The 15,914-nt window shown below is 45.3% G+C and overlaps 1 protein-coding gene across 1 annotated transcript in view; it reads left to right on the plus strand.

Moving 5' to 3' along the window:
• Positions 1-8,591: 8,591 nt before the first annotated feature.
• TRABD (TraB domain containing) overlaps positions 8,592-15,914 on the plus strand; it is a 33,433-nt gene continuing 26,110 nt past the window's right edge. Inside the window, exon 1 of the mRNA XM_040063176.2 lies at positions 8,592-8,653. The gene's annotated coding sequence lies outside the window, so the exon portion shown is untranslated. The remainder of the gene's footprint in view (positions 8,654-15,914) is intronic.

The raw sequence follows: 15,914 nt of genomic DNA on the forward strand, positions 1-15,914 counted from the left end.
ATGTTCTTTTACTGTTTCCTTGAATTGCTCACATGAATTGTGCTGTCCTCAAGCAAGCATTGCTCTTGCCTGCTGTAAAGGTCAGAAAAGGCTTATTCAAAGAAACCAGCCTGCATGCAAACAACACACCACACTGACATCATTGCTTTAATCAGGACAATCATTTGTCAGCCTGCCTGTCCTCTCTGATACTCAGATATGAAGAACTTTGTTTAGCTCTTTATGATGATAAAATCTTAAGTATTCTTACTACAATTTTGCATTAAAAATGCCTGTTACATTATTCATTCTATAGCTTGCCTGTAGAAAATAAAGCATTAATCAGCATGGTAGAAACATAAGAATTACAAGTTTTCTTAGAGCTTCCTATTGGAAGGATAGTAAGGATTGCTGAAAACTTTCTTCTTTTATTTTTGTGACACATTTTTCATGTCCTTTTAAAGTTACTAGCCATCATGGGATCATCAGAGAAAAGTCCAGCTTAACTAACTTAATTTCCCTTTATGACAAGGTCACCTATCTGTTGACCAAGGGAAGACAGTAGATGTGGGATTCTTTTTATATTGGCAATGCTTTCAAACACAGTCTCTCACTGTATCCTTCTGGACAAAATGCCCAGCACACATAGCTGAATGTGTCCATAATACATAAACAGTATGATTTTATACTGTTGTAATATGGGTTTCTTTTCCCAAGAAAAGCAGCCAATTTGGGCAGTAACCTGTCTGTGAACTATTCACGTTTTCAGATGGAGAAAGTTTGTTGCAGGGCACACCTAGCCGTTAAGCAAGTGGCTTGGGAAGTTACTGCTGTTAGTTCCTATATTCTCACCAGAGATGGAGACAGATCACAAGAGCACTTCTAGGCCACTTTCATGCCAGGTAGAATGGATTTGCATAAACCCTCTCAAGTTCATTAGGGGCACTAAACTCTGATTGGAGGGTGATAACTCTTTAAACTGCTCTACCAGGACCACAAGCCTCAGGGCAGGTGACTGGAAGCTGTTCATTGTGATCATGTGGTAATTTTATTCTTTCTTTTTTTCCCCTAATAGAGTCCTTTTCAAACTTGTCTGCGTTTAACCAGTAAGTTCTCCACCTTCTCAGAAATCTTGAGGATGTCTCCTCCCTTCTCTTCACTCTTATCCTTAGGTGTATGCCCCAGAACTTTTTTCAGAAAATTTGAACACATTTAATTTCTTGGAAATTTCACCTCTTTGTTTCAAGGTCCATTACAGGACACAGGAATGGAAATTGATATTTTGACTCAAATCCATGGGAGGCAATTGAATATTCTGATATGCTGTAGGTATAACTTTGGATTTTAGGTTTTGATTCTGCATTGTGCAACTACTCCCTCTTACTGAAACAGGTACACAAACACAATGTAACATTAAGGTGTCCTAATGATTTTATTAGCAATATAATTCTTTTTTTCAGGAGAAAGGCATTATGAAGGGACCTTTCATGTGTTAAGCACTTTTCCATCTAATCTATGAAGGCAAAAACAGCTGAGATTTGTGAATCAGATATTTCTAGATATTAGTAAAAAAGGGATTGTATTCACGTGATGGGCTTGAATTTTTTTTTTTTTTTTTTAATTTGAATTACATAATTGAACAAATGCAATACTAACGGTATTGAGACTCTCCAGCTTCAGCCCACTCACAGCAAGCTCCTGGAGCCAGGTCCTGTAGCCACTGAAGTGAGAGAGAACTTTGTCAGGGACTTCAATTGTGCAAGATTTGTCCTCAAATTAATGCATGTACACATAAGGAATTTTATAGCTCATGCAAATAGGGGAGCTGATGAGTGGGCAAGTTGATTACAGCACTTTCACTGATTCCACATATGGGCATAGTATGTGGGAAAATGTTTGCATCACCTGCTCAAATTAACTTACTGTTCTTTGCTTTGGATAATCCCCTGGGCAATCAGTGGAGAGCAGAAAGCACCCAGCTCTTTCAATCCCCAGTTCAATTTGTTGTCTGAAAAGCTGTTGATGTTTATGTACATCCCAAGGCTTGTGAGAATGGAGGAATTTAACAGAAAAAAATCCCATTGCCAAACCAGGGTTTTCAGTACAACTTGAAACCAAGAATCTGGACCCCTCAATTCTATTTCTTGTGTTCACATCTCACATTGACATCAGCAGTGATTTTCAGTGCTTCATTAACTGGTCTTTATCTTCAACTCATTTGTTTACTTATTTGCAGGGATTACAACCAAAGCCTCCCATAACACCACACAGCTTTCGAATCTGAGGCAGACAAGTGTGCATTATAGATTGCAAACTGGCATTAGCCCAGATTTTCTGCTCTGTAGCTCTAATCCAGTCTGTTATTAGTTGAAGACAACACCGTGCAATTTAATTGTTCATGTGTAGGAACAAGACTACATATAATAGCTCTGTTGTCTCTCCTTGTCTTCCAAAGCTTATGGGGGTTAGGCTTTGTTGTGAGACTTGTGTTTTCCTCTAGTGAACAGAAAGATTAATTTGTACAATCCTAGGCTTCCTCACAGAGGTACATCTCTGTTTTGCCTTCCTTTCCAGCCTTTCTTGTAGAGAAGCACAGGCTCTGATTTGCCTCCTGGAAGAGGAAAGCCCAGAGCAGGTGTCTCACATCCACCTTTATGTCACAGCAATGCCATGTTGCTTGCTGCACATGCCTCCCACACAAACGATCTCACAAATAGCCCTGTGCCAATGCAGCTCCTGTACCCAAGCTGTGTTACTCACAAGTACTAAGAATGCCTCTGCAATGCACTGTGCTCTGCATGTCTGCTCCAAATTTAATGGAAAGGGGGAGAGCAGAGGATGGGGATGATGCAGAGGAAGAACAAAGGAGCTGTAGCCTCTACATGCATGCTGTGGGCTGCACAGCTGCCTGTGCCCATGCCGCGGTCACCAGCGCAGCAGCTAAGGCTGGACCCGGGCTATTAAAACCTTGCTCAGTCATCAGCTTCCCTTCACAGCAACCACTCATGATGAACTGTCCCCACATCTCACGCAAATTTTACGGGAAAAATATAAAGTCCAGAGATAGCTGAATGTTGACGTTCCTGGCTCTTTCCTGCTCCAAGGTCAGGATGAAAAAAACTCAGGAGATGTTGTTTTTGAAGTCTCACTGTGAAATTTATTATCCTTATCTATTACAGACTCATGAGATGTGAGCTCTCTCGAAAAAGTTGAGAAAGTGAGCCAGAATGGTGTCTATTCAAGGCTGTTTAAGTCTCATTTATCCAATAAACAGCTGACCTCTGTATTATCTATGTTTTTAACCCAATTATGATCACCCGAAACCCGCAATGCGGACTTCTTTCACCCAGTTACAGAAAATCACCCAGGTTTGAGAAGAAGAAGAAAGAAGGTGGTGCAAAAAGATAACTAATCCACACCCAAAGTTCTCCATCTTGGCTCCCATATATCACTATACACTAAAATCCCAAATCTAAGTTTTTCACCCTGTGAGATCACACAATAGTATCCAAACTACATCCCCATGGTCCCAGAACTATCACTCATTTTTGGAAGCCTGTTTTAAGTCCTCAGGTCAAATGCAATGCTTCCCTGAAGCTCTGCGCCTGTCAGCACCTAGATTTAGAATTCTCAGCATCTAGATTTCCCACAGTTGAACTAGTCCCATGTGTAGTTTGGTTCTTCTGATTTATCAAATCATCTTTGTTGGACTCCGTTCCAGCCACAACATCAGCTCCGTCGTAGAAGCAGTGTAGAAGGAACAGCTCCTAGACCTTCCCAGCCTCAGGAGCACACCACCAGTGCCGGAGGGCACCGAGGGTCTGCGTGGCACTCCTAACATGGCAGGCGGCCTCCTCTGTGCTGCCCGAGCCACAGAACAGCCCTATCCCTCCTGGGCGCAGCAGAATGGCTCTCTGACTTCCCTCTTAGCATGCCTAGATAACGCTGCAACGTGGATATAGGCCATACTCCCGATCCGAGGGAGTGAAGCACGCTGGAGGTGGCCCTCGAGTGCTTTTCTGAGCGGTAACAAACACGCAGCGAGTGAGATAGAAATGACAGAAACCTGCGTCTCCTCCAGGGAGGAGGGTCAAAGAAATTCAGCGGAGCTGCTAGTCATTCTGTCTTTATTCTTCTGCGTCGCAGTCTGAGATGGACGATGTCTCCCAAAATCACGCCAGAAAAGAAGGCTGAGGGAGGGCTGCAGGGCCTGTGGGGTGACCCCGGCACCGGGCGGGGGCCGCAGCGTCCCGAGGGGCGCTGACGCAGCGCGGCCGCCAGGGGGCGCCCCAGCCCCGAGCAGCGCCGCTCCCGTGGGACCGGCCCAGCCCCGGCGTGCACCGCCCGCTGTCCCCGCCCTCCGCCCGCCACTCTGTCCCCGTCCCTCTGTTCCCGCCCCCTGTCCCCGCCCCCTGTCCCCGCCCTCTGTCCCCGCCCTCTGTCCCCGCCCTCTGTCCCCGCCCCCTGCCCCTCGTCCTCTGTCCCCGCCCTCCGCCCCCCACTCTGTCTCCGCCCCTCTGTCCCCGCCCTCTGTCCCCCACCTCTGTTCCCGCCCCCTGTCCCCCACCTCTGTTCCCCACCTCTGTCCCCGCCCGGATTCTGTTGATTTAAAGAGTGCTCAGTAGTGGTGGGTCCCGGTGAGTTTTCGACTCAGGGAGAAAATCTTAAGGCTCGCTAATCTGGAGAAGGCAAGAGAAGAGGTGACAATGTTTAAACGGGTGAAAGCTGCTAAAAAGAGAAAGTCCTCCAGTCCCACAGAGCACGAGCTACTGGGTTTGGACACAAGCAAACACCAGTTTAGGTCAGATGCTTGAATAACATTTCTAATGCTCAAGGGGGTCTTTTTGTTGTTTTGGGTGGTAGTGGTGATTTGTTCTTTTTATTACAAGTTCTTAAGAATCTGTTGTGACAGGGACAGACATATGGCTATCCAGGAAACAGCCCGGTACCTTCCCTGGCAACCTGTTCAGGCGCTGATTTCAAATGTTGCACTGGGTCTCTATTTGCTACAAACCAGAGATCACTGAAGACAATCGATCTCTTCTGGCTGATGTCACCATTACTCCTATTGGTGCCTTAGGAAGGCTGACCTGAAACAGAGACTGGTCAAAGCTAGAAAATAAAATATTTATTGAAAGGCCTCCAGGATCCACCTTGGATCCACAGGATCCTAACCAAGGCTGGACCCAGGGTCACAAAAGAAAGATGGCTCTAGGGTCACAAGAACTTACATTTTTATAAGTTTTGGTCCATTTGCATATTGGGGTTTAATTGTCCAATTACAGCTTCAGGTTGTGAGGTCCCATCCCATCCTTCTTGTTCCTCCCTCCAGTCCACCGTTGTTTATGCTTTTGGACTGAAAGTTGTCCTTGGTCTCCAGCAGGAAAAGGATTTGTTTTGTCTACCTAAGCTGTGAAGAGAGCTGGCACTTAATATGAGGCTCAGAGCTACATCCCTAGGCAGCACGGAATCTGAAAATATGAAAGCTAAAGCTTAAGGCATCACTATCAGTTGTTAAGAAACCTTATGTAAAAATAACTTGTTACGAAAGAGAAAGAGAGCAGAATGGATGGAAGATGAAGGCAGGAGGGAGGGAAGAAAAGAAGGAAAGGGAGGAAGGGAAGGCAGGCAGAAGTGCACTTAGCTTTCCCTCCTTGCTCCTAGCCCTGGAAATCCCAAAAATTTCTGAAAATTTCTATGGCTAAGAACAGTGGCATGTTCATGAGTAGCCTTTCTGGCTCATTACACAACAAACTTACTTCAGATATACTGTGCTGTGGCTGATAACCATTCTGTGAGGCTGTATCAGTATAAAAAAGAAGTGCATTTTAAGTAGAGTTGAAACACTAAAAAAATCTGAGAATCATCTACCATGCCCTCTCTTCACTACTGGCATTTGCCATTGATCTCAAAACAATCCCGCATCAATAGCAGCATTTAAAGAAGATATTAGTGTATGTATTAAATGTTAAGAACAGGATTTACACATCACATTAGGCTTCTCAGAAGACACGAGTGACCCATCTTGAAACTGCTAATTAATGGAATGATCAATTCCGTCAACTCTCTCATTCATTGCTCACAACAGAACAGAATACGATTTACAAGGGCACATCTAGACCTCCTGCTGGCAGAGGTCCTTGCTTTTGATAAACTTCCTCCCATTTCAGAAGTCTTGTGCACCACAGACCAAGCTGAAACAGCACAGGCAGAATCTCCAGCCACACTCTTTCATGTCAGTAGAAACGTGCATCTTACTTTGGTCCTTGTAAAGGCATGTTCAGCCACCACAGCTTTTGCTGAGCCAGCAAAGGAAACACTGCCTGAAGTAAGTATACACATAAGTACCAACACTGTTGACATAATCAGGGTGCAGCATCAGAAGCTAAAATAAAATCAGGCCAGTAAGATTCATAGTATTCCCAAAAGCACAGGGCTTGTCAATCAGATCAGATCAGATCAGGTGAGGTCTTTCCTGCAGGCTAAGGCAGTGCTCTCATGCTCTAACCAAAAAATCATGGAACTTTTGCAGCTGAAACAGTGGGAAGCTTGGGAACAGATCTGTAGCCTGTCCAGGGGCTCACAGATTTTGAACAAAACACCATTGGTGGTATAGTAGGAGGAGCTGCATTCAAAAAAACCCTGAACTGTCGTTCAGTATCGCAAGGTATCAGATTAAACCAAACACATGACTGCAAGTAGCTGGGGCTTGAGTATAAGCTCGGCACACACGGATAGTTAAGCAAATCTGAGGATAAAACCTGTGATCAGCTGTGTAAGGGACAGTACTGCAACTTGATATTCAGGCTGCTGAGCATAAGGGTCTCTCACATGCTGCTTAGCAAATGTTCACAGGGCTATACCTGCTACAGAACAGGATCTGGTGCCACAGAAAGCTTGTGGCTGGGCAAAGCTGATGCCTGGAAGAGGTGGGATTAGAGGGAGACTCAGAAGCAAGCAGCTGTGGCCAGAGAGAGCAGCTGCATCTAGAAATAACACTACTCAAAGTTCTGATGTTTTTGGATGCCAATAAAGCCATCAAACGCATTCTCCAAAAGCATCAACCAACTCATTCTGATCTAGTAGAGTGTCCCATCTTTCTTGGTAACCTTCAATCAGCAGTTGGCGGCGGGAAACCAAATGTATTTGGAATCAGTGTACAGCCCTAGATTGAAATTACCAAAGTGAAAATTTCTTCCTTTTATGTCAGATATTGGATGGTTCTTCCTCAGAATTGAAGGTCTGCGTAGCTTGCACCTTATTTCATTTGGTGTGTTTTGATCATTCACACACAAAATGCCTGTTCTGTGCTTTTACAGCAAGTTGAAACAGGAAGTAAAACTCCCAACTGTATCAACATGTCTGGACTTGATTTCCACATACCACATACTTGCAAAATCCTAAACTAACCCAAGATGTGAAGTAAGAAAAGATCAGAAAACATACCTTCACATCTATTCAAATGAAACTGTATTTAGACAACAAATGTGTGCTCAGACTAAATGGGTGTTTAAGCCATACTGTCATTGAACTGTGACTTATCAGAAACAGAACAGAGAAGCAGGAAAAGGATAGAGACAATTCCTGGATATGACCGGTTGTTATAATCAACCCTTGACACATCTTTCTGATAACAAATGTTTTCTTGACCAGAAAAATATTTGCATGTATCAGCCTAGTAATTTGGAGTATCATCAAATGCCCCTTAAACAGGTGGTGTAACACAGATTGTTCATGTTTTGTGGGTGAAACATTTAACGCTTTTCCAGCAGGGAGGCCCAAGAGAGAAAGCAAAGGGCCAGAACAGCAGTGGCAAGCAGGGCTGCACATCGAGCAAGTCATTAATAACTTCAGAGTTGATATCGTTTGGAGTCTGATATCCCTGCGATTTCAGTCTTCGTTAGACCCACAGCGTGTTTTCACATGGACAACCCGTGCAGTCCCACCCCTAAGGGCTCTCTCTTACTCCTTCCACCTGTACACATTTCCAAACGCCTTCCAAGGACGGCCACGCGTGTGCCAGCACGCCGCCAGCAGCCACAGCAGGCACGGACGCCTGGGCAGCGCTGCTGGCTCCCAGTCCAGGGCTGGAAGGTCGGCGCCGAGCCGGACCTGCTGCACCAAGCCGGGCTCGGCTCAGAGCGGTCGCCGCAGCCGCAGAGTTGCTTCACCAGTACAGAGAGAAGCAGCCTCAAAGACGTGGCTCAATTCCCTGCCAGAAGGGTCCCCGCCCCCCACGGAAGCTGAAGGCGCTTGGAAGCCCGGCGATGGCACCCCCGCACGCTCCGCTCCGGGGCTCCCGCAGAGATCCCGATAGCCCCTGGCGGCCCCTCCGCCGGCACAGATCGGAGCGGCCGCGGACCCGGCGCGGACACGGCGCCGCGCGGTCCCGGGCCGGAGCGGACACGGCGGCCGGCGGAGGAGCCGCGCGGGAGGGCGAGAGGAGGGGCAGGAGGGGCCGGCGTGCCCCGCGGGCTGGGAGATGTAGTCCTGTGCCACTCGCTGCCGAGCCACCGGCAGCGGAGGAGGACTACAGCGCCCAGGGTGCCCCGCGAAGGCCCCGCCCCGCGCTGACTCGTGCAGCACGTTGTCCGGCTAACGCGCCCCGCGCCCGCTCCGCCCGCAGCGCCCCGGCCAGCGGCGGCTCCGCCGCTCCCATCGCTCAGCACGGCAGGTCAGCGGGGACGGGGGTCGGCCGCGCTGTCGCGTCTCGCCAAACCGGGGGGCGGCGGGGCCGTGCCGGGGCCGGCCCCGGTCGCGGCGGGTGCGTGCAAAGGGGAGCGGATGGGGGTGTCGCGGTTCTCCCGGTGCTCCGCAGGAGGGGAGGGGGCTGCGAGCGGAGCGGCCCCGTCCCCTCGCTGCTCGCCCTTGGCACGTACCCGGCCCTGCCCCTCCAGGTGCCGGCCCGGAGGTGCTGCCGGGCAGCGCCCGCTTAGGCAGAGAGGTGGCCGGGGCGCGGCGGCCCTACTCGCTCCCGCTGCTGGAAGCGCTGCCCGAGCTTGGCGAGAGAGTCGCAGCCGGGGCTGGTCCGGCGCTGCCCCGCCGGTGACCCCGCAGGCGGTGGGGCCGAGGGGCCTCTCGGGGCGGGGGCGGCCTCCCTGCGGGCGGGCGAGCTCCGCCTGGTAGCGGGCGGGCTGAGGCGTTCGGCCCGGCTCGCGGGGCAAGGGGAGGCCGGGAGGCCGCTGCCCGCCGCCTGCCCCGGGCCTCCCGCGAGCGGGCCCGCTCTGCCCTGCCCTGCCCTGCCCTGCCGGCCGGGAGCTGCAGCTGGGCAGGAAACTTGTGGGGAAATGCGACTCTTGGGGCTGTTTGTAAGGGTCCGGGCCCGCGTGTCCTCAGCTCCTTCGTTACGGCTGTTACGTGGTTTGGGGCTTCACGGACGTGGCACAACGCTCCTGATCGAGGTGTTTAATGATAAGAGCGTGGGATTTGTTTGGTTCTGGCAGGGAGCTGCGGAAAACCGAGACGCACAGTTTCTCTCTCTCTCTCTTTTTTTTTTTTTTTTTTTTTTTTTTTTTCTTCCTTTGGTCCCTTTGGTCTGTAAACAGTTGTGGCTTTTTCTGAATTCACCTCTGAAAACAGTTCAAATTAACCTAGCTCTGGAGCATAACTCTTATCACAGGCATAGCATTTTCTCTTGAGGAAAATGTGTGTACCGATGCAGATGTCCATATAACAGGTGTTTATTTTTGCTAGCTTTCAGGAAGAAAGCATATTTTTCTTTGGTAAAACCTTGCAGAAAGTTGTAACTGATGAGTTGGAAAAGTGAGAGAATGGAATGAATGATCTTTTACAAGTTAGATGCTGTTTCGCAAATGGTGGTGGTGACAATACTAGTTGAAATAAATACCCAGGGTGGAATAACACTTCTCCGTTTTGTAGAGATGTGTATCTGTGCAACTACTGTTCACGTCATTAATGGAAGTATTCCTTCTTGGAAAGCTAACAGAGTAAAGCAAAAACAAACAAACAAAAAAAACCCCACCAAAACAAACAAACAAACCGCCCCCCACACCAAACAGATTCCGGGGGTTTCTCTACTGTTTTTTCAATAGGGGATAGACCTTACACAGGAGGGGAAAAACATGTGTCCATTTAATTATCCTAAGATAAATGAGTTAATTCATTGAAAAATCTAGGTTGTGGCTGTGGCACTGGTTTGTGCCTTGCTGTCAGTGGCAGTCAGTAGACTTTCAAGATTCAGTAACATGAATTGACTATTGTATTGTAAATTTCAATTTTAAGTTGCTTATTGTGAATTTCATTCCTCACAGTGTCTGGCACTCTGGCATCTTAACTGTAGAATCAGATATTGTGTAGCTTGGTGCTGGAAGAGTTAAATTGATTTTTCAGGGTATTCTTTCTTCCATATGGTAAATATGGTGAAACAGTGCTGCCACTGTCACCACAACTGTGAATGAACCATGTGCTATTGGCATCTATTTGTGGAAGAGTCATGCAAGTGTTTTTATAAAATAATACTTTTTGGAAAGCATCTTCTTTTTCCTTATTTGCTATTCAGGAAAAGTGCAGAAAGAGATTTGGGGCAGTCTTTGAAAATGTAGAAATGAGAGCAGGCGAGAGATAAGTGTGCTCCAGATTTAATGGGAGTGGTGTGTAACTGTGTCCGTCTGAAGTGATATCACAGCAAGCGCTTTGCCAGCTAGTGCCAGTGGGAAAGAAGAATTCTGTAGCTCTCCTTGTCCTGTCAGGAGACAGGACACTGGCTGTCTTTCATAGATGATTTAGTACAAAATCTGACCAATATATTATCTTGGTGGTGGTTGTTACTAGGTTAGAAACATTTGCAAATACCTATGTGAATTGAATCTGAGATCAGACCTTCAGTCGTTGAATGTTTTTTTTAAAGGGCCATTCAAATTTCAGGTGGTTCGAACATGTTAGTTAATACTACGATTCTGTATTTGAACTTAAAACTTTTGCAGTGAATATTTTTCTCCCTTTCTAAAAAAGGATTCAGGTGAATGTAACTTCAATATTAACCACAATTAATAGATTTGTATGAGAATGTGCATGCACTCAGTGACAAGTTCTTTTCCTGTACACTTCTTTTTCTAATAATAATAATTAAAAAAAAAAAAAAAGAAGAAGAAAAAAGTAGAGAAGCCGTTTTCTACTCCTGCCACCTTCCTTCCCCCTGCCTTTAGTTGACCTGCTTTGTAGTTTCACTTGAAATCACTGAGGGATGCAGGAACTTGGCATGTCCATGTGCAAGAATTTAAATGTCATGATGACCCTGCATATCAAGGGCTACACTGGAGCTCTGGGAGTGCATCTTCCAGGGGATAAGCCCTTCAGGCTGTCTGCTGGTTGAGGGATCTGTCTGTCTCAGGAAGGGTGTGCATGCTTTTGAGAGAGAGCAAGAGGCTACACCATAGCTGAACAACGCCATGACTGCTGGTGAAATTGAAGAAAGTGTCCAAACACCTGCATGCTGCATCTGGAGATCCTGGTCTTGCCTCGCTAGGATGCACATCTTGCATGTTGCGCAGCTGGTAGTAGTCCTTCAGAAGGGCAGCAAGATAGCCAGTTACAGTGTAGCCTGAAAGGCCTGTGTGTGAGGAACTGGGATCCGGAGTTGCTGAGGTTTTCTCATCTGTTGGAAGGATAGCAGATAGTCATGGAAATAGAGGGGGTTTGGAATTTTTTTTTTTTTTTTTTTTGTGTGTGTATATATATATATATATATGGAATTTGTTAGGTACAGAGTCCTTCACAGGTTAAATGAGTAGTGCAACAGCTGGATGGTCTTGGAAGTAGAACAGCTTTCCTGTGAGTGTGTTGATAGTACTGAGTTGTTACTGTTATCCTGGGGCTTCTTTGACTGCAGGCTGGAATTTGCTACCCTGGAGCTTTGTATTTGGAGTTCTTTCTTCAGTTCCCTGCCACAGTAGAGCTGTGTTTCTTTACTTGTTGCCAGAAGATGGGCTCATGTCATGTAACTGTTTTCAGCTTTGTGTTCACCTAAGGGTTTTGAAAGAGTAGGTCAGTTTGTTCACAGATAGTGTTTGGAGAGTGGGATGAAAGGGACAGACAGAAGAGCACTACTGATAAGTAATGTGCTTGGCAGTTGGGCAAAATTATTTTGTCCTCTGAAATCCCAATTTTACCATCATAAGGATTGAGTTTCAAAGTGTTTAGAGCGAAAGTGAATGTGCTGGTACTTTTGAGATGCAGCTTCTGCATATCTCAGCAGACAGCCGTTGACACTGCAGAACCATTTTCTTCACGCATTTCCTTAGCTTAGTGCTTCTGTAGGTAATGATCAGAGTGGAAAATCTGCTTCTTGAAGAACTCCGTATACATGCAGCAGCTGTGCTATTTTCCCTCTGTTCTGGTTGGGAGTGTGTTGCAGAGGGTTTTCCAAAACCAGAAGTATCACTTGGTTCATAGCTTTACGTGGCCTGGAGGGAGGATATCTTATCCCAAGCTGCTGGATAGAGGAAAGTCTAATAAAATTATTTTGGTTCTAGATCTTTGCTGGATTCACATAATTCACATTGAAATACAATAGGAAAGTGACTTGAGTAGGTTCTAAAAAACTGTAGGTTTCTGAGTGCCTTTCCAGACTTGAGCCTCATTGCTGTGGTCTTTCTGTCTCATGTTTCTAAATTTAGCAGTATCTTTACAAACTCTGCAACCTCTTAAAAGAGTAAGGATTTGGGCTAATGTTTGTTGATAAATTTGCAGCACAGTGTGTTAGCATCCTGATTCACCTCATATTTACTCATTTCATCAATTAGCCGTAGTCAGTGTAATAGCAATAACTTGTAAAACCACAGTGTAGATGAGAATGCTTTTCACTGATAAACATGTTTTCAGTGTCCCAGGCCACATATTCTCATGTTTTAGCACCTCCTTTCAAAATGAATGTAGCTGTCTTTGACTTTTATGTTTTAATTACAAAGCATGTGAATGGATGTTGACTCCAGTGGGAAGGTACCTGAGTTTAGGCTGCATATGTCTGCAGAGTTCATTCTGCAGGAACACCTCATTGATGCTCAGAGGGTAAAAATATGCATTTTGAAATTTGTGAACTTATGAGTCATGAGAAACCAGAGCCGTGCTTTACAACCATCTGTGATTACAGAGCTAGTTGTTTAATTGAGTTTCAAAGGCATGGGTTTGTGTCAAAGAGATAACATGCAATATGTGGAGTAGGTCACCTCGGTGATAATTTTGAAATGCATTCCAATTTCTGAATTTGTGGCTGTTACATTAATTGGCAGACAGGTTTCAGCTAATACATCCCTCTGAGTATGAGCAGGCTATCAACAGAGTAGACACCATTTGGAGCTGATGATTGTTTGTAAACATTTGTAAGATTTCTATGAGTAAGTATGAAGAAAGCCTCATCAACCTTAAATACTCTGTTGCAGAGTATGGTGCTGAGACTTAAGTGGCTATCTGTTCTTTTGGGTTTGTTTTCTTTCTTAGTAGGTTAAACGTTAAGCATGGAAGGTGCTTTGTTAGATAGGTCAGACAGTGAGTAGAGTGCGACAGTTTTTCAGTGGGAGAAAGTTGGGTCTGTATCTTCTGAAGTACTGATATGCCTCTTCTGTTTTCATAAAATAAGTGGTCCTGTTAAAGGGTAGCAGCATTCAAATGAGATGTGTTTATGCAGCACATAATATGAGTGTAAAGTGTACAGGCTATACCAGCTAAATACCCATTGCTAGTGAAACTACAGGTTCAGACAATGAAAGGAGCACAGCACACTTAATGCACATAGATGCAGGTAAGTTTATTGCTGTATCTCATGCCAAGCTGATGGAAGCTGTGTTCTGGCTGGGGATACTGGTGTTAGAGGGCTCGCACACAATTCTGCTTGTGACATAGTCTTTTGTGTGTGCCTGTGGCATACGTCCAGGTCAGTTTTGGCTCAGTTGTAGCATGACCTATGTGAGGTGTGCTGTATTCTCACTGGAGGACTCCTGCTTTATTGTTCAATATCTTGCTCTCAAATTCAGTCCTTAGCCTATCTCTTGTCTTTCCCACAGCAACTTTAGAGGAATGAGGATGAGTGGTGGTGCCTTGTTACTAGGGAGAAGTGCTGTCCTCTGGGGTGTGTGGGGATCCTAGAAGGACCAATGATTAAAAACAAAGGAAAATTCAGATTGCAAAATTGAAATGCTTTGAAAGTTCCACAAGCCTTCTAACTACTTGTTTAGCTACCAGAGGTCAGATTTGTAGATGTAATTAAGCATTCATATACTTCAGTTACTTATTTGTAAAACAAGGATGTATGTACAATCCTATCTCGGAGGCTGCAGGATTAACACTTTGAGTACTGTGAGATGTGGGTACCTTCTGCAACATTAGTGAATACTGTAGCTATCAAAAGCACTAATAGATACATTTAGATTTGTTTGTTGAGGGGATCAAACACAGAAATTTTTGCCTGTTTCTTTCAATAAAAGGTGGAACAAGCTGTAGTTTGGTGACTCCTTTCCTAGTTCCTTTACTACCTATTCTGATATGTGTGCAGCACATAGAAAATACAGAGCAATTATAAGGCTATGGACAACTTTTATTTCCCTCTTGCAGTGTCAACACATTGAGGAAACAAAGTGCTGCTTCTGAAATTCTGTATAGCTCAGAAGGAGGAAAACATCCAATAAAAATCTTGTTTAAAAGTAGCTGACTATGTTGTTTTATAGGAAGGAGCATGAGAGGTTTTTTGAGAGCTTTTTTATCGATTCAGTTGAATCACTGTCTGAAGGAAGCAAATTTAGACAAGACAGTAAAGGAACAAGTTTAGTCCTACTGTAGGAGGATACTGTAATGAATTGTCTGTGTGGTGTTTGAATTTTCTCACTGAACTACCTCACCGAAATTAAACAGGAAAGGGCCTTTTGTTCTTTAACTTGCCTTGCTAGAAGCTCTGATTTGTGAGTGCATGTACCTCTTATGTTCTTGAGACTGCAAGCTAAGAGAGTTTCAGATGCCTAAATATGAAGCTAGAACCGAAACACTTTGGTCAACTAAGGCTATCAAGTATGAAAAATGAGTTAATGAGAGGATTCCATGCAAAGAAGAAGTGCTGCTGAAGCTGGTTTATATTAGGAGAACTGGAGGGCTGATGGGAAATAGCATAGCAGGGAGTTCTTTCTACCTCTGTTTTGCCAGCCTCTGTGCAGAGTAAGCATTGCTGGAAGGTGTTGAACTTTCTGTGTGTTCCTTTCTGAACTTGCTGTTTTGGGGGAAAGAGAATAGTGCTTATGTGCATGGGACAAATACTGCTCCTCTTTGTCAATACTTTTTTTGGTAGCAATGCCTGTCCTGTGTGTGCTGTAGGAACAAGAAGACCTTGAGAGGAAATAGGTGCCTATCAATAAGAGATGAGTAATGGCTAAATTCTAGGTTTGCAGTTTATTCGGTGGTCTCAAAAATTCCTGCTTGGTTGCCTAGGTATCTTAAGAGTTGGCAAAAGGGCTTTTTTCACACATGTATATATAAACAACAATTTTTAGTAGCCCAGTGAATGGCAGGCCCCCTCAGACTAACAAAGATGCAATAAGCACAAGAATTCCACTTGCCTGGAAAAAAAGGTGTTTGAGGTAGAGATTAAATCATTAAGAAGTTCTTTCAAGAAAATTTCAGAGGCAAAGCCTCATCTTTCTGGGTTATAACAAGCAAGATCAGACCCCTCTTTGTTTCTTCTAGCTCCAGGAATTTATTTGGTAGTACTTGAAGCAGGAGAATGAAGCCCTGATTAAGACAGTGTCCTGGCAGATAAGAGAACAGAAATACTTTCTAATCTCTGATCTTTATGAGTGCCTAAAAGCTGCATCTCCCAGTGCATCTGAAGAAGTGCAGTGTTGTGTCTGAGATTTTCAGTATGTGATATATCTCACAAGGGGCTCTTACAGGCTTTGAAGTAGCTGGAGGAGGGGAATTTGATTGGTTTCACATGT

This window comes from Hirundo rustica, chromosome 4 (assembly GCF_015227805.2).
Source record: "Hirundo rustica isolate bHirRus1 chromosome 4, bHirRus1.pri.v3, whole genome shotgun sequence".
Lineage (NCBI taxonomy): Eukaryota > Metazoa > Chordata > Aves > Passeriformes > Hirundinidae > Hirundo > Hirundo rustica.